Source organism: Haemaphysalis longicornis, unplaced genomic scaffold (assembly GCF_048455015.1).
Source record: "Haemaphysalis longicornis isolate Haplotype H1 unplaced genomic scaffold, Haemaphysalis longicornis Haplotype H1 scaffold_91, whole genome shotgun sequence".
In the NCBI taxonomy this organism is placed as follows: domain Eukaryota; kingdom Metazoa; phylum Arthropoda; class Arachnida; order Ixodida; family Ixodidae; genus Haemaphysalis; species Haemaphysalis longicornis.
The window spans coordinates 489,818-511,671 of record NW_027526462.1 but is presented as its reverse complement, the minus strand read 5'-3'; the positions used below and the strand labels follow the sequence as shown (position 1 = coordinate 511,671).

General features: G+C 46.9%; 1 protein-coding gene and 1 long non-coding RNA gene across 4 annotated transcripts in view; one reads left to right on the top strand and one right to left on the bottom strand.

Moving 5' to 3' along the window:
• LOC144154782 (uncharacterized) overlaps nucleotides 1–5,867 on the top strand; it is a 35,677-nt gene extending 29,810 nt beyond the window's left edge. For both annotated transcript variants that reach the window (XR_013319451.1, XR_013319450.1), the window contains one exon: nucleotides 5,594–5,867. This is a non-coding gene — a long non-coding RNA (uncharacterized LOC144154782). The remainder of the gene's footprint in view (nucleotides 1–5,593) is intronic.
• LOC144154781 (prestin-like) overlaps nucleotides 1–21,854 on the bottom strand; it is a 247,426-nt gene that overhangs the window by 83,872 nt on the left and 141,700 nt on the right. Inside the window, exon 1 of one of the 2 annotated variants that reach the window (XM_077685885.1) lies at nucleotides 4,770–4,851. The exons of the other annotated variant lie outside the window; for it this stretch is intronic. The gene's annotated coding sequence lies outside the window, so the exon portion shown is untranslated. Of the gene's footprint in view, nucleotides 1–4,769; nucleotides 4,852–21,854 lie in introns of those variants that run through there. 2 annotated transcript variants of the gene reach the window in all.

Sequence of the window (21,854 nt, the reverse complement as noted above, 5' to 3'; positions counted from 1 at the left end):
ATTTTTCTCTATTACGAAAAAAAAAACAGTACTTAAGTACTTCACCCAACACAGATTGCGAGCAGGTAGGCCTGATATATCAGAGGGAAAAAACGGAAGACGGCCAAAACGGTGCAGAGTATATATCATCGATGTGAGGAAAAAAAAAAATTATTTTCCTTTTTTGGATCTGCTGATGTAAGACAAGATCAAAGAGGAACCGTCACCGAATAAATTGGTAGTAATTTACCTCTTGCCACAAAAAATCATTTCCCTGTTGCAAAAGTCATCAATCAGAACCAACGAGTGGTGACATTGAAAGCGTAATTTTACAGCCACATCGACATTGGGCGCCGCAGCCCCCCGAGCCAGTCGTCAATGCAGCATGTCCTCCAATGTTTGTGAACAAGGTTCGCGTCATGTTTTCCTCCAAAGTCCAATGACAAATTTTTATGCGCTCTGTAGTTCCGTAGCGTTAATCCGCCCCCCTTTCTCTGTTATCCATTCATCTAATCTAACAACGACATTGCACGCTTACGAACGCTGCTTCGTGGCCGACTTGGTAGACGGAACTGGTAACCCGATAGCGCAATCACGATTTCAAGTCGTCTTCTTTCTTCTTGCCACCTTTTTATTTTGCCATTCAAAACTGCCGAGAAAGAGCGCAAACAACTAACCTACATCTTTTTCACTTTCTAACCCTCCCCTATCTCCTCACCGCATCTGCTTTCGAAATTCGCGGCACTTTACACCGCGGCTTTACACGCATTCTTTCGACGTATTCTTCTTCGGCGTTCTTCACGAAGGTCATTGACGTTCTTTCGTTATAAAAGAGAAAAGAGTAAAGGAAACAGCAGAGCTTGCCAACGGCGGACAATTACCTTGCTCTTGTTATTCTTGTGACTTTTGTTTTTTTCTTATGTTTCATATTCTTGTGACTTTTGTTTTTTTTTTTATGTTTCACTCTCAGCGGGCCTCCTGCATTCTTCCCTCTCAGCAGCGCAATCTCCCTCCTCTTCCGTTCAAAGTGAAAGCAGAACGCACAACTCGTCCATCTCAACTGCCCCGTGACACGAGCGACGGTGCCAGCTTCTTTTGAAGCAAGTAAACGTAAAAAAGAAAACTATAAACGACAAACAAGACACCCAGGAGTGCAATGCAGCAGCGGCTGCGCATGTAAGGAGAAACCATTACACTTGCGCGCGGCGGTTTCGAACAAAAGGGCTTACAACTCTGCCAACGGTCAGCAAACGCGTAGCCCGCTAAGCCTTTCGAGTGAACCACCTCCGAAAGCACCTCTTTTGTGTAACGACGTTACACAGGGGCAACAAAGTAAAATCACAAAAAATTCGGAGAGGAGGGTGTGGGCCGGCTTTATTGTCGCCACATCCTCTAGCCCACCCGTTCCCTTAAAAAACAGGAGCAAGATGCAGGGAACTGCAGAGATGTCCGTTGTTGAGAGATTGTGCGGAGAAAGAAAAACAGCTCGTGATAGCGAGCGAAAACGCTATCACGAGCTGTTCTTTTTCTCTCCCTCTTTTCCGGCGTGATGAAAGCGCATACCGTGCTGCTCAAGCGCTTTTTTTTCGACAACTTTCTACTCTTTTTTTTTTCCCCGTCACCCCATGAGAAGGCAGCGATGATTCTTGAAGGCTGCGTCCGCTTCGCGGTATTCTTGCTTTTTGGGTCAGGTACCTATTGTTAGCTGTCCGAGTTTGCTCCGCTCGCGCCCGCAACGCTAGCGTCTCCACTCTGATTTGTCCGAGAGACGCGATCTTGACGGCGCATCTAGACGGATACGCAATGCGTCTTGCTAGACCAAAGTGACGTGCATTTATTCAAACGTTTAGACGGCATCACCTCTCGAGAGATGCAGCGCGTAGTCAGCGAAATATTACCACGTGAGCACTCTAGATTGCTGGGCGATTGGCAAGTTCACCCGTCCGTTCAGTGCAAGCCTGGGTTGACGCCGACGTAGTTCGACTTCCGTAGCGTAAGTGCCAAGACCTACTGCTCCCTGCGTAGTTTAAGCAATGTGAAGGCGGAAGAAGGGACACAGTACGGGAAGCAATTTTAATTCCTCTGTCACACAAAGTGACAGCTTCCTAGTGGACTGATTTAAAACTAGCTCGCTCCTTCGTGGGAGGGCATTCGGCGACCATGACGCTAGCAGGTGTGAAAGATCATTCAAGCGAGGAGCACGAAAATAGAGCGCGCGGAGCCCGCAGGGGCGTGATTTTGAGATTGCCGAATTGTCTTTTATAGCCTCCGAGCATGGCGAGCAGATTAAAGGATATATAGTACGGAGGTATTATCCCGACACGAAATGCATTGGATCTTGGTGATTCCATGCATTGCCGCCAGCTTGACAAAATGCATGCTATCTGTGGTCAGGATACCTCTTGAGGACCCACAGTAGCGGAGCACTACCGCTGGAAGCGCGACGGGTTGACAACGTGTTGTACCGTGACTGTAGACAGCGTGATACGAAGCTTTCGCAAACAGCAAGACGAGAAACGCCTGTGTTATTGAGCTGTTGGTATTACTTCTTGAGGTGGTACTTGTGTATTCGTCGTATTACGCGGACTATACTTGCATTGGTAGTTAAGGCGTATTGACAAAAAGTGTACACTGCACAAGGAACTGACAACAACGAAGAGGATATGGCGACAGGCACCTGTTCTCCGACCTGCACTCCGCGGTTGTATGTTTTTAGCGTGGAGTTTACACTTTCATGAGATATTGGTCGTGTTAGTCGAGGCTGTATCGACATGTGGCGGATGGCGGGTTGCGGTTCCGCTCGTCTCATTTTACTAAAATTCTGGTACGTCTGTTCTTTTTTTTTAAAGCACAGCTTCGCTACTTTCGTCAAGCGGTTTCGCCACGGATACGCAAGTTGATTGATTGATTGTAGGGTTTAACGCGCCGACACAACGCAGGCGATGAGGCGCGCCGTAGTGGAGGGCTCCGGATTAATTTTGACCCCCTGGGGATCTTTAACGTGTGCCGAAATCTCGTACACACGGGCATTTTTGCTTTTCGCCTCCATCAGAAAAGCGGCCGCCGCGGCCGGGAATCGAACCCGCGACCTCGTGCTCAGCAGCGCAACGCCTTAGCCACTGAGCCACCGCGGCGGGTGGATACGCAAGTTTCCGTTTTGACCGGAGACACAATCCCCGGCGACACACCCCTCAAAGCGCATCGCGTGACTCGCCGGGCCCGCTGTCGGCGCTGCCTACAAGGCCCCGTTTTCGGTCTTTCTGCTCACCCATGAGCGGCGGCCGCGGTTGCGGCCGATCAGCTGATCGGCAGCTGACCACCCCCGCAGCCTCTTGTGCATGCGCAGCTGGGTCGTCTCAGGCTACGTGACTCGCCTCGCGCCCGGCGAAGAGGAACGCCGCTTTCGTCGTGAATGGACGCCGCGTTTGCCGGGTCTCCTTCTGTGAGCGTAGCACGGAACCGAACGGCTTTGAGCCGTGGTCGGCAATCCAGTGACATAAAAGGTTAACCAGGTGAAACCAAGAATCAACCAGACTAAGCCAAGCTTTTACTTTGCATATCCGAAATTAGCTGAGCTAAGCCGCAGCCATTTTTTTTTTCACTTTTCAATTCACGGCGCCCATGGATAACTAACTTTCGGTAGCAGCTTATATTGTTTTGCCGGTATATTGATCTTCCTTCTAGTTCTATCACCCAATCCCCCTACTTCGAACCCGAGTCTTCCTTTTCCATATTATAAGTGTTAATATTGCTTAGCAACTTTCACGCATATTTGCGGCCTTAAGAAATCGCACGCAGTTGTTCAACAGCACTTGTGAAGCTCATTTTGTTGCGCTCATTTTCCTCAAAGTTGTGTTCCTATCATTGTAAGTACTGTTTCTATCGTATTCAACCATATCTCAGAAAGTGTACAACCGTGACGAGTGACAGAGAAATATTTTTGACACGCAATATTTCGCAAGCATCGATGTGTTACCCTAAATGCTCAGACTGGGAGAAAACTAGCCACATGAACAAACACTTGACGGTTTGCGAGTAGCTCGTTGTCGAAAACTGCTTCCGTGTTGTTACATCTGATTTCTCTTGCATCGAAGGAGGACCACCGCCTTAACGTAACATTGAACCCAAAGCAAGCGTTTACCTCAAACACTTACTCGAAGAAGATGCTGGCATTTTTGCAGACAGATTTAGATTAATCATTCCCAAAAGTAATGACATGTGCAGATATCCTCACATCTTTGTAGAAAAGCACGGCTACTCTGATTCATTATTTATATAGTACCCACCATTTGCCCTTAAATTATATCACTACTCCAGAAAGAGTTCACGTAGAAGCACGCACATATGCTCATGTCAAGTGTACCCTTCCAAGTACTACGAAAGAGTGCCGATATGTGTCGCATGGCTCCTCGCCGCGCACGCGTCTGCTTGTGAGTGCAAAATGTTCTCGCATCAAATATTTTATTGCACGTGTAGCCGGTTTTAATACAAATTAAGATGTCTTTCAAAGTAAAGCCAGAAGCATTCAGGCAGAAATTAGCTTATTGATTTTTATTCTGATGTCTCGAATGAGCTGCTATTTATTTTTATGATTGCATCATTGGAGGGCACAGGGAAATCGCGCCGAAGACGATGAGTTAGCAAAAATACAGAAAGATACAGCTAGAGAACCGCTGTATGCGTGTTTCGTTGTGGAGAAAGCTTCAAAATTAACTGTTAATCACGCCCAGCTATGAAACAATGTTGGGAACCACAGAGGGAGTCACGCCCAAAAAATAATTTGACCGTACCTTTCGCAACAACAAAGTGATGGCACCGATGCTGCAGTGTTGACTTCTGTTCGTGTAGTACGCTCTGAGCGCAGTTGCTCGTTCTGTTTCTTTCACGTGTTACGAAAAACCGCGACTAAACATGCGCATGCGTGGCCGGATGCGGAATCGTCTACGCAAGCGCCGAGCAATAAAAACAAGAAAGGCGTCAGGCAGGAGAAAAAAGCGCCCGGAAGAAACAAAAGAAAAATTGACAGCGGAGAGAGAACAGGAAACAGAAAGTTCAGGAAGGAAGGGCTGCTCTTGCGCGACCAGGTACGCGCATTCACAGGCTATCACCATTACCACCGCTGCGCTGGGGTGCATCGCCTTCTCACGCCTCCGAGACTGTCGACCACGGCGCGGTTTGGGACTAAACACCACTTTCACGGTATGGTGGATCGCGTAGAGACAAATGCCTGTATACGGAAGGCACCAGCACCTTTAAAAGGAAAAAAAAAAACATGGTGAGGGACCACAGAGGACGTTTGACGAGCTATTTACCACAGAGTTTCTGGTCAGTATATACTAGACAGAAATCCGTCGATGCAATCACCTGCCGTCGCGAGCGCCGCAGTAGTAGCTGGCAACGTTCCTCTCCTACTTGGCTTGGCTCGCCACGTGGCTTCTTTTCGCGCTCTAAGCCAAAATCAACAAAAAAGGGTAACATTTTTTCTATGTTCACTTTGAATGAAACTTCTGAAAATTCCCTGACATACACGCTTCGAAGCTCAATTCTCTTATTCATAAACCAACTTTAAATAGTATTTTGCAATAATAATGTGTTTTTTTTTCTTTTTTTGCAGCCACAGACAACTTTTCAGCCTATTGAAGAGCCATGCGAAGGACAAATGGAACGCTCGTATTTGGTACATTACGGCATCCTCGCTGAAGCACACCTCGCCTAGACATTAGCGCCGGATTACCCTCTAGTATAGACCTCTTTATTTTCTTCGTCCTGGGAGCTTCCATTTCATCAGTGGGCTGTGCTAGCGGCCCTACAATTGGCGCAGTCAACAGGAAGATGTAACTGCACACGCGCAACACAGCCCAGCACATGATCTGATCTTATTAAAGACTAACGGATGAAAGGCTTTATATATTGGTGCAAAACGCTGTGACCGCAGCGCAGTGAATACTGTTCTAGGAACAAACGCAACTTTCGCGGTGTGGTCGTTGAACGCGTACAAAGAAATGCCCGTACACGGAAGGCACCAAGCACCCCTGGAGAGGAAAAAAACGTCGCGAGGAACCACGGAGGACGTTCAACGATCGTTGCACCGATAGCGGGACAGGAAACCGAACAGAAGTTCCTGGGGAAGCGACGCCGCCGTCACGGAACTGTTCCGCCATGCATGCGCAACCTCGAAAAGATTGTGACGTGACGCGCGTGCGCGCTGGTTTTCAGGTTAGAAGATTACAGTTGTTTGTACGGTGGATTCAAGATGGTGGACAAGCGTTGTGGGGGCGAATCTCCTAGAAGGATACCAGGAATTCAAAATTTGTCTGCGTAAAGGCCCACCTGTGGAAATAACCTGCTTATTTGGTAATGACTCTGATATCGTAAAGACGCTGATTTAAGGCTGGCATATACGAAACACAAATTCGGCTATTGTGATTTATGGCGCGGAGACTTCACCAGTATGCAGCAGATGATGTCGCCGGCATCACAGCCAGTTCACGGGGAACAGACATCCGATTTATTAAGATAATCGGCAACCAATGTCATGTTGTGTGTCGGAAGTTCTTGTAAATCCTCCTTGGACACGATAGGTGCAGGCTCACGCCATTTGAGTATGCTTGTGTTAAGTTGAGGATGACGTGATTGGTCGGCAAGACAAATTCCAAAAAATGTATATTTTTTGCAGCAGACTGAATATGGTAACAATAGTGCAGCTCAATATAGATGCGCTTTTTAATGGCAGCAAAGTACTGAGGGCTTAGTAGCCCTCAAGATGCAACCATGGCGTAGATGACGGCATCAGTTTGCGAAGCAAAGTTAGTAGCACTATTTTGCAGCCGATTGAATCAGGGAACAAAAAGTGTAGCTAAAAATAAATGCAGTTTTTAATGGCAACAAACTACCGAGGTTTAAGTAGCCGGGAAGGTGCAACCTTGACGCAGAATAACAAAGCCAGTCATTTTGGTGTTGAAAACCTAGAACGTTTTAGTGAATCCATGGCAATTGTTACTTAACGTTAGTGCAGTAACTTAAGGAAAGTATGGCATTGATATATACCACTTCTTTAACAATTTTTTTAAGTAGGTTAGTTGGTTGTTCTCACACGCATCGACTAATTTTGACGCGTGCTTACAAAATGAAAAAATATTTAGTCCCAGTCTTGAAGGCGTAAGAACGTTAGAGATTACTTTGTGATGTAGTTTTAAAAAAAGAAAAAAATTCGTAACTTTCACCTACATGATCGCAGCGTTCATACTGTTCAGATTTCATGATAGCGCGTATCATCGTCACGCCAGAGGCTTTGGCGGTACCATACAGCGACCTTCCACTAACACAGCTGCTGCGCAGAAATAAAATCTGCAATGATCGGTTGCATCGACGAACAGTGCGAATTGAATGGATATTGATGTCGAGCGAATAAAGAAAGAACTTTAACTCGCAATGCTTACATACGCTAGGATGTGAAAAAAAAAAATCCAAGCGCCGCTTTCCAGCTGATTCTCCGTGTGCTCTGCACAGTAACAATTGTTACATTTTGTTTGTTGACGACTTCTTTTGCGAAAACATCGACCGTGCTACTGCAGACGCCAACAAGCCGGGCGCGACCAAAACACTTCCGTGTTTGCCTACGCGGTCGCTGTGGTTGCTGCGGAAATTGTATATGCAGCAGCAATGAGAGCACCGAGAAAAAGATTGATCGTTTGTGGAGTAATGAAGGATTGGAACAATGGATTGATAAGCAAGCACATATGGAGTGGGTGGGGTTGGTTGCCACTGGAAGTCCCTTACATAACCCGCCCGCCCGCCCGCCCGGAGGGATGCTGTTGAGGTATATAGTAGCCCAGGAAGGAGAGGGGGTTATTGTTACGGCAGATCAGAAGAGAAAACGACATGAACGATATATCAAGGAAGGACGGCGGTAACGTTGCGTAATCGTATATACTCTGCCTGATGGTTGTCACGAAAATGAGTTTCGAATGTTTCGTGAGCCCATTTTTCTCCTTTTTATGAATAGGCTTCATGCATAAGGTCATTCCATCGTTTTTGTTTGGCTGTTTGGTTTTTTGTAGGTTTGTTTCTCTGTTTATTTCCGAAGGCTTGCTGCCAGGGCGTTCTTTCAAAATACGTGTGAACAACGACGATAAGAAGAGAGAGGGAGAGAGAGGGTAGAGAGGCAGGTGATGTTGGGGAGAGGTGAATAGAGAGAGAGAGAAAGAGAGAGAGAAATCTTCAGAAACATTGAAGAGGCTGGCCCCAATAACGGCAGTGCTTGCTACTACAGATAAAGGTGAATATAGTGAAGCGGTGCACACTTATTATTGTAAAGAATAGTAAATGTGCTCTTGGAACTGCTTTGCTTCCACGGCGGTCATTCAAAGTTAGAACCTTAAGCCAGATCTTCATGGTGCAAAATTACCTTGGAATCCGCAGCGGCGGCGCCGCTCGTGCTGCAGAATGATGTATTTTCGTTACTGCCGAGAGCAGGTTGTCTTGCTGCTCGAGCGGCTCCGCAGCTGCAAATTCTCAGGTAACTTCTCACCATGTACAACGGGCTTTACAGTAAACATATAGGTAACGGTTGCAATTCTGCCGTTTGCTGCCCCGGAAAGAGGTGGAACGCGGCAACAGTTTCTAATTTAATAAAATTGCGTCGCGCCCTTGAATTAAAAAATACATCGACGATAAAGCATAGCGTAATTGGTCAATTAAATGGTCATGTGTACGTTTCGAAAAACTCAATGTTGTGTGTGTGTGTGTGCGTGTGTGCGTGTGTGTGCGTGTGTGTGTGTGTGTGTGTGTGCGTGTGTGCGTGTGTGCGTGTGTGTGCGCGTGTGTGTGTGTGTGTGTGTGTGTGTGTGTGTGTGTGTGTGTGTGTGTGTGTGTGTGTGTGTGTGTGTGTGTGTGTGTGTGTGTGTGTGTGTGTGTGTGTGTGTGTGTGTGTGTGTGTGTGTGTGTGTGTGTGTGTGTGTGTGTGTGTGTGTGTGTGTGTGTGTGTGTGTGTGTGTGTGTGTGTGCGGGGTCGTGTGCGTTTACATTTTGAAAATCTATTGCAAGATTGCCGCTCACACTTACAATACTTCTTTAGCACGTAACAAATATTACGAGATATCAATAGCCGTTTAATTGTTCCGATCGAAATCCGAGTGGCAAACATAAACATAACTCTCCGGGACGTGGCTCGGTGTATGGACACCCCCTGTTGACCATGTAGGAGCTACAGTCGTGAATCCTTCATATGGGCCCCGTTAACATGGACACCGCGCAATGTGGACGAAATTTTCGGCGGCCAGTCTCTCGCCATGCAATTCTGCCCCGTTAACGGAGAAACGCGCAGTCCGGACTATGGATGGCTACTTCTGGGACGAAACGGGTAAATACGGGCATTTTTGTCTAGTTATTATAATGGACACGAGTCAACAGAGCAAAAGACAGAACAATCACTGGTGACCCTCAGAGGCCCCAGCGCGTACCAGGAAATCAGTGTTGGCCGAAGCACACAAAGCCGAAGCACGCATTTACCTCGGAACGCTCTTCCTTCCACTACCATCTAATTGATCCGTGAACAACAAACACTCCACGGTACTGACGACAGGGTGACCCCCTTTCCCTATCAAGCAAGATTTCCCTGCGCGGCATACGCCGGAAATAGCAACCACCGAGGCTCAGGACAAGATAACAGGACGATAAGAGTTCATGCCAATATTCGGTGCAGGAACCTGCACCTTGAACAGGCGCGACACGCAGAACGCGCAATTCAAATAGTCGGTGTGGGGCGCTTTCTGGACACTATCACGTTTTTTTTTTTTTTCTGGAACAATTATTTCTTAATGCTTGTGCCTTTGACCTTGATTCGTTATTATTGACAACTCGCATTATGGACGATTTTTCTGCGGAACGGAGGCGTCCATATTAACGAGACGTGACTATATTAGGGAAACAGCCAGCTGGATGTGCGAATGAAACGAATCTACACTACTAACAAAAAGTTCGTAAAATGGTAGTAACGGTTGTATTTACTAACTCCTCACGAAATTTACTACCCCGAAAAACGGTACGTATATAGGCTGTGCCACTAAGTACGGAACCTAAATGCTATCGTTACTCGTCTAGGCCATGCACTTAGTGACTGCTGCTTGTTTGACACTAACATTCACTGATAGTAACAAAATTCTACGAATTATTGAACATAATAACTACAGCAGTTTTCCCACTCAGAATCATGATTAAAAATTTTCTGCTAATTCGCATGCTGACTCGTATACGGTAGCATTAAAATGCGAAATTCTAAAATTATCGCTGAAATATTTCATTTTTGCGACAAGCCCACCTACTCTATCAGAGGACTTTCCGCTGCTGGGTATAAAAGCAAGAAGAGCAGGTGTACTTCGCAGGTAACTAAGTAATACTCGCTCTCCCTGCGCATCTCGTTGGTTTTCTCGCTTAATTTATTTGTGTCTCTATGTCGTGGTGCGCGCTCAGCTGATCCACATTGTCACGCGTAGTTTTAGCTATGTTATGCCTGGCCAGCTAGTAAAAGCACTAAGCACTTAGTTCATACTGGGACAAGTGGTTAGTGTTAGTGTTAGCCCCGACCTTTCTTTACGAATGTCCGTCTTAAATTCCTTGCACAAAGTTTCTAATCATACCAGCTTTTCAAACTTTAATGAATTCATCTAAATCGCTCGTGCAGAAGAGTTAAGGGCCCGGAAACAGTACGAGGCCGCGTCAACGCCTGACGGCAAATATGTCCGCTTCTTCATAGGCCATCGGTGACGGTCTCTGACCCCGACACGTGTTTGACACCGCGTGGGGACTCGCACTACGCGTTGCGCCCTTCTCACTGGGAAAGAGTGCTGGGTAATTGCGTTGACTTTGTCATTGTCTGCCGAGGCACGGAAGTGCCGCTGATGTTTTTAGCGAAATAACAGTGCTCTGAGACAATGGTACCCGGCCCGGTTCGGCGAGAATCGCTCTGATAACACGGCGTCATGTCGTCGTCGCTCACAAGCGAACGACTGCCCGGAAGACTTTGCCCTAGAGCTACTGCTTCGCTGCTTGATTTCTCCCTTTCATTATCTGTCGGCTCGTTCCCGCTTGCGTAGTTTTGAACATCGCGACATGAAAGTAATTCCGCGGTCTTTTATGTTATCTTTAGGACGAGTTGAAAGCGAGAGGCTGAGTGGCCATAGATTAAAGGCAGACCTTTTTTTTCTTGTTTGTTTTTTGTAGTTGTTTTGTTTCTGTTATGTTTTGTTTTTGTTTCGTTTTCGTTGAAGACCTCTTTGTTTTTCGTTCTCGTTTCCCGCATTCAAGTCTGCCGTGGATATCACTTTCTTCCTCTTGCAATGTGACTATTTTATCGCAAATCCTTATATTTACGTCCACACAAATCCGCTTTGTCACTGTCATTTTTTTTTACTTTGATAAGTAAGCTTAAATTATTAGCAAGCTTTTAAATAAAGCAACGTTCTTCCACTCGCTTCATTTGCGCTGTATCGGCGTGAACTGCTATCGCTCACTACTGCCGAGCTCAAGCTCCCGTTTTGAAACATCTCGCGCTATTGAACGCTTGCTGCTATGGACCGCTGTGGAAGGAAAACTTTTTACTGACATGGTTCCGGTGAGGAAATCCTATGGTCAGCAGCTCCCCTCGTTGCCGCTGTTTCTTGGTCGGTTTGGCAAGTTTTGTCTGTTGCAGTATTTATTGACGTAAATAGTCTTATTTCAGCATTTTAGGGCATAAAGGTTTAAAAACACTTTAAAACGCTTCATGGTTTAAAATTTGGTGGTTAAAAAATATCGTAGGTGGCGCTGGCTGCAACATGAGTTTGTTAGGGTACTGCCGCGCTCTATACAATGTTTTCATCTCAAAGAGGACCCGCACTCTTCAATGATTCGCCGCTTGCAGAAAACACGTTCGTAATCTAGTTCTGGTCACTCGATCTGCCCCTTCAAGTGGCCATTGTTCTAGTACACCTTAACGAGGGTGACGCGAGCTGAAGAGGACGTTCTTTCCGCGCCAGAAGAGCCTGCTTTTTGCATGCGCAGCGCACCCGTGCGTTTAGTAGCAACGGAGGCACGCTTGTTTTTTCTTTCCATCCGAGGGCGCCTCAGTATCCAGTGTATCCCAGATTTCCTCAATCATCCTGGCTGCCATTGAATAGCATTTCAGGAGGGTGCGGACACATCTCGACCGTCCGCCATGGGTGCAGGGGTTAGAACTTCGTGCGGTCACTAAACGTGTCCCGAGAGGACAAAGTCGCCAATGGTTCACTAATTCTTTTTTAATCACCACATGGGAAGGGGCGATTAAGTGTCGTCGAAATTTCAGTTGTTTCCAAAACGTCGACGAGATCTAAATTGTGGAGGCTGCGTTTGCAGTGGAGCCAACCAAGCGCTGCTTTTGTTTTTCGTCAGTTCAATATTAATCCCCCTCTTAGCTTGCCCATAATTTGTACAACAAAGTCGAAAACTGGGTTGGTTGGCATGCATTAATTGCGATTGAACAGCGCAAACTTCCCAGGAGGAGAGAAGGGCACAGCACGAACGCTTGGACCCCTCAATAAGGGAGCAACAATAAAGTAGCAATTAAGTCGCTGCACAACGCCCGCTGCAACATAAGTACAAGAGCCTCGAGACTTTCACGCATGAAAATGACGGTCGCCCAACTGCACAGTTTACGTTGCCGCCTTCCAGGCGCAAACTTTCTATCGTCAATAGCACAAACAACCTCTGCCGTTTAACAACAAAAACAACACAACCACCGTTTAGACTATTTCATCGGCGTCGCCCACCGACTTCTTCTCTTTCTCCTCTCCACTTCGCTTCCTTTCCCCGTTTCGAGAGTATGCGGGTTGACGACGCTTCACGGTTGGTCGGTTAACCGGGTTAGCCTCGTCAGCGATCCGCCTCGCGTGCCGTACGGGTTTATCCGAAGCGAATCGCCCCGCACCGCTTCGCTTCTTTACTTCGCCCTAAAACTGACTCAAAGCGCAGGTCGATGCGCGCTAACGCTGACCAGATAAGAAAGTCTCGGCGTGGCAAGGTAAGGCGGACCCGCAGGGGCGGCGGAGTGCGCGGACAACCCAAGAACGAAACGTCGGGATAGCGCTGCCGAAATAGACGATACCTTTGGAGCCACCATTTGTATTTGAGATATGAGACCCAGTTCCCGCAAACTGACAGCAAGAAAAATTAGCATTTGCAAGGAGCACCTACTGGGCGACACGCACACACGCATGCACTCATGCGCACACACGGGCTTGAACGCCAAGGATTTATTGATTGTAGGGTTTAACGCGCCGACGCTACACAGGGCGATGAGGCGCGCCGTAGTGGAGGGCTCCGTATTAATTTTGACCAACTGGAGATCTTTCACGTGCGCCGAAACCTCCAACACACGGGCGTTTTTGCTTTTCGCCTCCATCAGAAAAGCGGCCGCCGTGGCCGGAAATCTAACGCGCGTCCTTGTGCTATGTAGCACAATGCCATAGCCACTGAGCCACCGCGGCGGATTGAACACCAAGGAAGGCATGGCGGAGGTTGGTGAAAATATTTCGTGATGAAGGGATATTTGAGGATATTTGGAATATCTATAAAAGGGAGAAACACTGTGCTTCACTTTCTTTCTCTTTTTTGTTTCAATAAATCGATTTCAATTCGAAAAGATATTTCGCTCCTTCATATATATATATATATATATATATATATATATATATATATATATATATATATATATATATATATATATATATATATATATATATATATATATATAGTATACGTAAGGAGTCACGCGCCGCGGTGGCTCAGTGGCTAAGGCGTTGCGCTGCTGAGCACGAGGTCGCGGGTTCGATTCCCGGCCGCGGCGGCCGCTTTTCTGATGGAGGCGAAAAGCGAAAACGCCCGTGTGTACGAGATTTCGGCGCACGTTAAAGAACCCCAGGTGGTCAAAATTAATCCGGAGCCCTCCACTACGGCGCGCCTCATCGCCTGCGTTGCGTCGGCGCGTTAAACCCTACAATCAATCAGTCAATCAATCAATAAGTAAGGAGTCGGATACACAGCAAGCACAATAACAAACAAGGTTTACCTACGTAGCGGCAACGGGACTTGCCTTCATCAGAGTACAGTTACATGATTTTGCTGTCAAAATCATGTTACAATCGGAGGTGCAAGTTTTTTCGGTTGTTTTGCCAGGAAAATCGGGTGCGCGTTAGAAGCGGGTTAATATATATATATATATATATATATATATATATATATATATATATATATATATATATATATATATATATATATATATATATATATATGAGATTCGCTATTGCGCAAAACTATTGAAGTAACTTCTATAGCTCTACACGTCACTGTCGCCTCACTCGTAGTTTTGAGAACTCAACGACTCAACCTTGAAGGGCGAATAGCCAACGTGGGACGGGGCTCGGGAGCAGAAGAGGCCTCCCTTCCAGTAACGCCAGCGGTCTTTACTGTCAGGCGAGACTACTGGAGCGAAATTGGTGAGGCGGACCGTTTTCGTGTGGCACATATATGTACGGACAACCCTTTACTTAAAGGGGCCATAACGACAAAATACGAGCTCGGTTTATTCGAGAGACTGCTTTGCCTCGATAACAGTTGCACCAACCTTATCGCGAACTTCGAGCGAATAATGTAGATATTAAAGAAAACATGTTGTGAAGCAGTGGCGACTCCTTAGCCACTTTCCGACAACTTGTTTATGACGTCACAGAACCTTGTTTTCGGTATTGGCGGCCACTCAACTAGCACATCGCTAAAACACATGACTGGACGAATGATTGTAGGGAGAACTGTGGGTCTGTTTGATCGCATCACGTGCATGTTAACGTGCAGTTAACACACTGAGAATTATGGTCTTATTGCTGGACTATATGACGTCACTACTGCCCATAACACGCCACTGTAGCGCGAAATTTGAAAGTATTTAAATATTTGCGTTTTCTTTGTTAGAAAACGTCTTTCGTGGCTGCAATGGAGCTGAGTGAGGTATTGAGGCCTAGTTCTTTCAAATTAAACGAAGTTATATTTTGTCTTGATGGCCCCTTTAAGCGCAGCGTATGAGCTGAGTAAAACCTGGTTATAACGAAAAAGCTTCATCAAAAATCTCGCTTCGTTCGAAGTGTTTCATCGACTCAGGAACAAATCACCTCCGCTTTTAAGGAAGTATCGCTTATAACGAAACCAGCTTTCGGCCCCGAGGACTTTATTGTAAGGAGTGTTTACTCTATTCGCCTCCGCTTGTAACGAATTATCGCTTATACCGAGGTCAATTTGCTGCCCGGAGTACTTTATAGTAACGACGGCTTACGGTAATCATATCCCACTCCAACGAATTACCGCTCATAACGAAAAAGAGTTTCCCGTCCCCAGGACTTTTCTATCAAGAAAGGTCACTGTAATCACACTCGTTTTAGCGAAAAATCCCTTATAACGAAAGCGAGTTTCCAATTCCGAGGACTTTGTAAGCACGATGGGTTACTGTATTCGCCTTCGCTTTTAGCGATGTATCGCCTGTAACAAAACCGGTTTCCTTTTTTTAGGACTTGGTCATAACGAGATTTCACTGTGACCACCTACGCTTTTAACGAGCAAGTATCACTTATAACTAAATCGGTTTTCTGCTTCAAGGGCTTGGTCACTGCGAGAGTTTACTGTGGTTTTAATGAAAAAGTGTCCCTTATAACGAAACTGGTTTCCTGTCCCTGAAGATTTCGTTCTACCAAGAGTTTACTGTGATCCCCTGCGCTATTGACGGAGAAGTATCACTTATAACGAAACCTGTTTCCTGTGCTGAAGATTTTATTGTAGCGAGTTTGCTGTAATGAACCCCACTTTTAACAAAGTACCGCTTACAACGAAAGCCGGTTTTCCTACATCATTCTAATGAGGATTTACTTTGTGTCGCCGATAAAAGAAACAGCGGTCTTACCGCTACGCCTCTTTGGAGGCCACGGCCGCCGCCGAACGAGTCATCCATAAACTCCGAAGAAGAGGGAAGCGGTAGCGTCCAGGAAGCCAACGCGTGACCTAAACCTCTTTAGTACGTATACGCGTACTACACACTCGCGCCGTGGGGTCCACTGACCCGGGAACCCGGTAGCGTTCCACAATGGTAGCCACACGTTCGGCGAGGGATCGAAGGTCGTGTGAGATCCGCGGCTCCTTTCTTCTGTCGCCCGGAACGGGCGCAGGGGCGCGACGAAGTCCGCCGCTGCGACGGTAAATAAAGGCTTCTGGCGGAAGACGCGCGTTGGATATTGAATCGTACGATCTTGTGTTGCTTCCTGCGTACACTGAAAGTAAGACGTCGTGAAGCCGGGAAAAAGACAGGGAAAAGAAGCGGTGTCTTTTCGAAGTATAATCAGGCTCAAATAGTGCGTTCAAATCGGAACGTATAGTAGACTCAGACTCCATAGTTGAATGTGAACATCTTCGACAGAACTCTGTCTGGTTGGGTTAAACTTGAAGAGGCAAATGCACCAACCAAGGGCGTTTATTCAAAGCGGTCCCAACGTGTCGGAGCCAACTCGGCTCCTTCATCAGGGGTGACTGTGTACGACAAGAAGCAGCGGTTATATATAAACGTCCTTGGTTGGTGTATTTGCCTCTTCAAGACTCCATAGTGTACCGTCGTACTTCATACCCGCCGCGGCGGCTCAGTGGTAAAGGCTTCGTGCTGCTGAGCCGACATTTCGCCACACGTTAAAGTCCACAGGTGGCCAAAATTACTTTAAATACAGCACCTCCCATACTTTAGTGCGCCATAGAACGGCCTGAAATCCGTCAGTTTCAGTCTTTACGGCATCCCGCCCAGAGGGCGCGTATAACAGAACCACGTTATGACCTCATAGTTTGCTGCGAACGTCAAAACTCTGCGGAGGAGGTGGACGCGTTGTTTTGTCCCCCTCGCCGCCGGACCTGAGCGACCGCTCTCTATGAAACCGCTTAGGCCTGCTATCGCGGCGGATATTTGATGACCGCTTACAATATAAGTCCTCATGGAGACTTCTATTGCAATGCTAGGCTATAGTATCGGCTGCTTTCTCATGTGCAGAATTTTCTTTTTGGCAGATTGTCCACCTGGGGAGCGGTTTTGCTTTTAGCTCTGGCTACGCCCATCAGATCGTGAACGCACCAGCACCTGCAGGTTACCGGTCGCGGAACTTCGTGTGTTAAGTGACGTCGAACGTCGGAGGCACGCGACTACGTCACTTTCTATTCCTTACCTCGTGACATCACTCCCTGTCACGCGAGGTGTCAATGTTCTGCACGCCGCTCCGCGTGCTGTTCTGTGGGTGCGATAAATGAAATCAAATTAAAGTGTGTTCCAAGAGTCGCAGTGCATTCATATTTCCTCCAGGGTATTCTGTGGACTAAAAGAAGCAAAGTGCCGTGAACCATGTCATCTGTTTTGTCAATTTGCGTGTTTGTTTTTTTTCCGCGCCTTGCCGTGGCCAGCTGTCTTATAGAGTTAGAATTGAAGCGCGCGTTTCCGTCTTTTTCTCTTGTATGCCACGTAGGCTATCTTATGTGACCGGTTTGTATCGTCCGTCAACGATGAAATAGAATTTTCAACTTTTATCGCCAATGTTCTAGAGCTGCTTCGATGGTTCTCGAAATATCGACATCTAAAGATAAATGCTTGCAAGGTAAACACCGCGGCTTCCGATTCGCCGACACTCGCATGTGCATGCCACGTTGTTGACTGCCTCTTCGCCGCTTCTGTAATCTCAGTTCTTCGGGGGGCACAAGTTCCCTGCAATAAACTTTTGTTTCTTGAGAAAAAATACGTGATAATATAAAGCCCAAGAATCGGTGTTCGTCCCCTTTTAAATTTGTATACGTAATAGCTTTTCGTTACGCATACAAAAGCTTAATCTCAATCTTACTTTATTCTTAAATCTTATTCCTTAATTTAAGATTTAAATCTTAATCTTAAATCTTAAACTTAGTCTTAATACGTAAACTTTGTATGCGTAACAGCTTTTCGTGCATTGATCTTTCAACAGTTTGCGCGCGGTGCAGCTTTCGACTACCAACTTCCAGTAAAAGGTGTTACACGGACGCGCTGTTTCTCCCTATCAGTGCGAGAAACAGCCTGAAAACAGGCGAGACCCGCATTTGAATCCACGGGGAACAATAGGGCCGGAAGAGAGCCAGCTCTTTTTCTCCCCCATCGATGCTCCACTTCCGACCAGCGCACGTATCTAGTACGCAGGCACGATCGGGCGTCAACAAATAGATCGTGTGAATGCGGAAGGGTCACGGGGGACCCGCCTTCTTCACGCGATCACGCCGCCCCTCACGAGGAAACGCACGCGCGGATCGAAGAATGAACGCCACATTTCGCGTCGTGCTATGGTCCCGTGTGTCCCGTGCGCAATTTCTCTCTTTTCAAGTTTCCCGCTCTTCTGGGTGACAGAGGAGTGATGGAAATGGCAAGCCACCTTGTCAAGGTAGCTCTAGTGTGGCGGACGTGAGAATAACGCCAGAACCCGGAAAAAGACGTGAAAATAAATATGAACAGCGCATTCACTGGCAAGCGGGGTGTCGCTGCCCGAGGTCTGGTTCATCACGAAAAGCGTTGCATGAGCACTTGTAGTTCGCACTGGCCCGATTCGGACGAGCGAGACATGTAGTGATGCGGCTTTTTCAACAGGTTACTTTTAGCCGGGACGATGATTTATGGACGGCCCTGACTCGTGATGCGTGCGTGTGGCTTTGGTGGAGATTCAGGACCATGTACAATTTCCTATTGACATCGGCACTTTAGCGTGAACTGTGACGTCACATGTGCATTGCTGGGGAATAGCATTGCGTGAATAACTGACGAACAAATCTCGAGATCAACGTCTTATAAACAACGAAATAGTTCTTTGTGCTTCATGCGTGAGCAAATCTGTATTCCTGTTTATTCTGGGTAGAACTTAATACCGGAACAAGCTACACAACCCTGCCCAGTGAGAATTGTCGTTAAAGGGACCCTGCAACACCTTTTTCAACTTTTCAAAAATCCTAAATGCTTTCAGAGCGTAGTCAACAACATATTCAGTACTTAGATTAGGGTGTCGCAAAGTACCTCAGCCAGCAATTACTGCTCTATGCATCATCATATAACTTGGAAACTTGCTGAGAACATTTTTCTCTCTTTCCCGGTATTGACGTTCTTTAACCGCTCGAATGACATAATTACAGCGGTGTAGCGGCTACTGTCCGGCTCTCCATCAGTTGCGCCAATGAACGCCTCCAATAGCCACTTTAAAAATTCACACCATATTCCCGTGGGGAACCCTGATGAGGATGCGAAGCATCGTGGTGGTTCCGTGTGGTTCCATTGTGTTGCCGTTATGTTGAGCGATCTGCTGTTTAGTAGCGCCAGAGGGAATTCCGCGTCCGGGTGCACACCGGTGGCAAAGTCACGCAAGTACTGTTGTGTGACGGTGAGTAGGCGGTGGTTCTCGAGGCGCCGAAACTCGTACATCATGTTGTTGTCGATGTTGTCGTCTCTGTGGTAGAATCGGTAGTCTCCGTCAGCGTTGGTGAGGTAAGGTTGTTGATGTTGGTGCACCGGCTGAGAGAAACGTACACGCCATCCTCTTCGCAGCTTTGTCTTCTTCTCCTTCTTCTTCTTCGGCGGTTCCCCTACGGGAAGATGATGACGGTGGTTGAACGCGAAGCTATGTCGTGATGTTGATGATGATGCCCTCAAATATTTTGGCACGTACGCACAAGGGGAGATTGGCCAGGGCTAAACCGGTTAAATACGTGGGGACCTCAAAATACTTATTTCCGGAAAGAGGATGTAAAAGGAAACTTAGTTGTAAATGAAACCCGAATTACCCATTAATCAGCACCGTTTAGCAATTCAAACGACCTGAGGCAGAACGAAAATTTTCAATGCAATTATATATATCCCTTTTTGCACACCCCAGCTTTGATGCGCCAATAGATAATATAAGTGTTATGGATTAGCAACGTACACGGCCTCCTCTTCTCAGCTTTGTCTTCTTCTCCTTCTTCTTCAGCGGTTCCCCTACGGGAAGATGACGACGGTGGTTGAACGCGAAGATATCTCGTGATAGATTTTTTGGTTGGCCAATCCCTAGGGGCATCCTGCCACCATCATCATCAGAGGCGCTGCGGACGGGGCACGGACAAGTGACATCCCCCCGAGCAAGAGATGCTCCACATCTAAAAGAAGGCCACAAAAGCGAAGCAGAAACGGAAGGCGTATCTGCTGCGACGAGCAAATCAGGCAGTCACTCCGTGCTGGCGATAACTGTAACTTTCGCCGTGTTTCCAGGCGCGAAGGTAAAAGTGAAAGCGTTTATCCGAAGCATTGTACAGTCCCTTTAACGCACTCAGGGACGACGCAGGGGTCGTTTAGGGAACAACCTTTATTGAAGCAAACTTCTGCTCGGCTAAGGACTCGAAGAATGCACAAACGGCGAAGCAGCAGTCGACAAAGTGACGTACACAGAGTGGTGGAGGCCAATCGAATGCTGCGGCGTTTGCCCTTCGAGCACTTAACTCTCGGCGGTACATCGAGTTAGACGGATAAGACTGGCGATGAAAGAGGAACATTGTTGTCTAGTGACAACATGGTGATACACTCTCCTTATCTAAAAAGATACAAAGAAAGGGAAGGAAACACAGATAACACAGCAAGACGCAGCCAGACGCTGAAAACAAAACACACGAGTAAAGGAAACAGAAGGCCTGATTAGCGGCAAATAAATAAATAAATAAATAAATAAATAAATAAATAAATAAATAAATAAATAGCGTGACCCTCGAAGGCAATGACGTATGGTTGCCGCACAGGCAAAAAAGAATACGAAAACTTGCCGAATGTATAGTAAAAACATGGAGACAGCTGTCCTGAACGAGGCTTCAGAGCATACTTCACCGCTACTGCCGCTAAAAAAGAGAAAACGCAAATTAAACGAAAGTGGGACAAGGGGTATCGATCGAGCGTCCGTAAAATGCCAAGATGCCGATCGCTCGCTGTAATGGATGCACATACGGGTACGCAACAACGGCGTGAAGATATCGGTTCCCCTTGCGAGATGTATGGTGCGGGCTCGCGTGGCAGTAGTAGCAGGTTCTCTGAAAGGCTCGCGGTCGGTGGGGCGCCGGCCACCTGTTTCCGGGTTGCGCTCGCAGCGTGAAATAGCCGCGGATTTATGTGTATCGTGTTCTTGCTAGGTCACCAGCTGGGGCCTGTAAGGCCGCTCTCGGTGTAACCGTGAATTGTTTTGCGTGCGGCCGCTGCGGCCGCGTGACAACATCTGGGAGACCCGGTCTAATCCAAATGCACTTTGCGGCCATTCAGACGTCTTACACGAGTAACGTCTGTTTCGAGGCACTCACTCTGTGTCATCTCTAGGACGTTAGAATGCATTGCTTGATATTCGAATACAGGGCTCTTTGTTTTCTGGAGGATGTGTTATTGAAAAAAACATAATTTTCGACGGTGTCAGCTGTAAATAGGCAGTGAACTATCTGAAATAAAAAAAAGTAAGTAATTAGATAAATTGGTGTGACGGGCATTTTGTAGAACGAAATAATTTCTGACAGGCATACTTGAAAAAATGAATCACAAACAAATAATGAATGAACATTGATTGATTGCGGGGTTTAACGAGCCGACTCTACACATGCCATGAGGCGCGCCATAGTGGAGGACTTCAGATTAATTTTGACCACCTGGGGTTCTTAATGTGCGCCGAAAGCTCGAACACACGGCCGTTTTCGCTCTTCGCCTCCATCAGAAAAGCGGTGGTCGCCGCCGGGAATCAAACCCGAATACTAAAATGAACACAAGAAAGCTACAGCGGCCA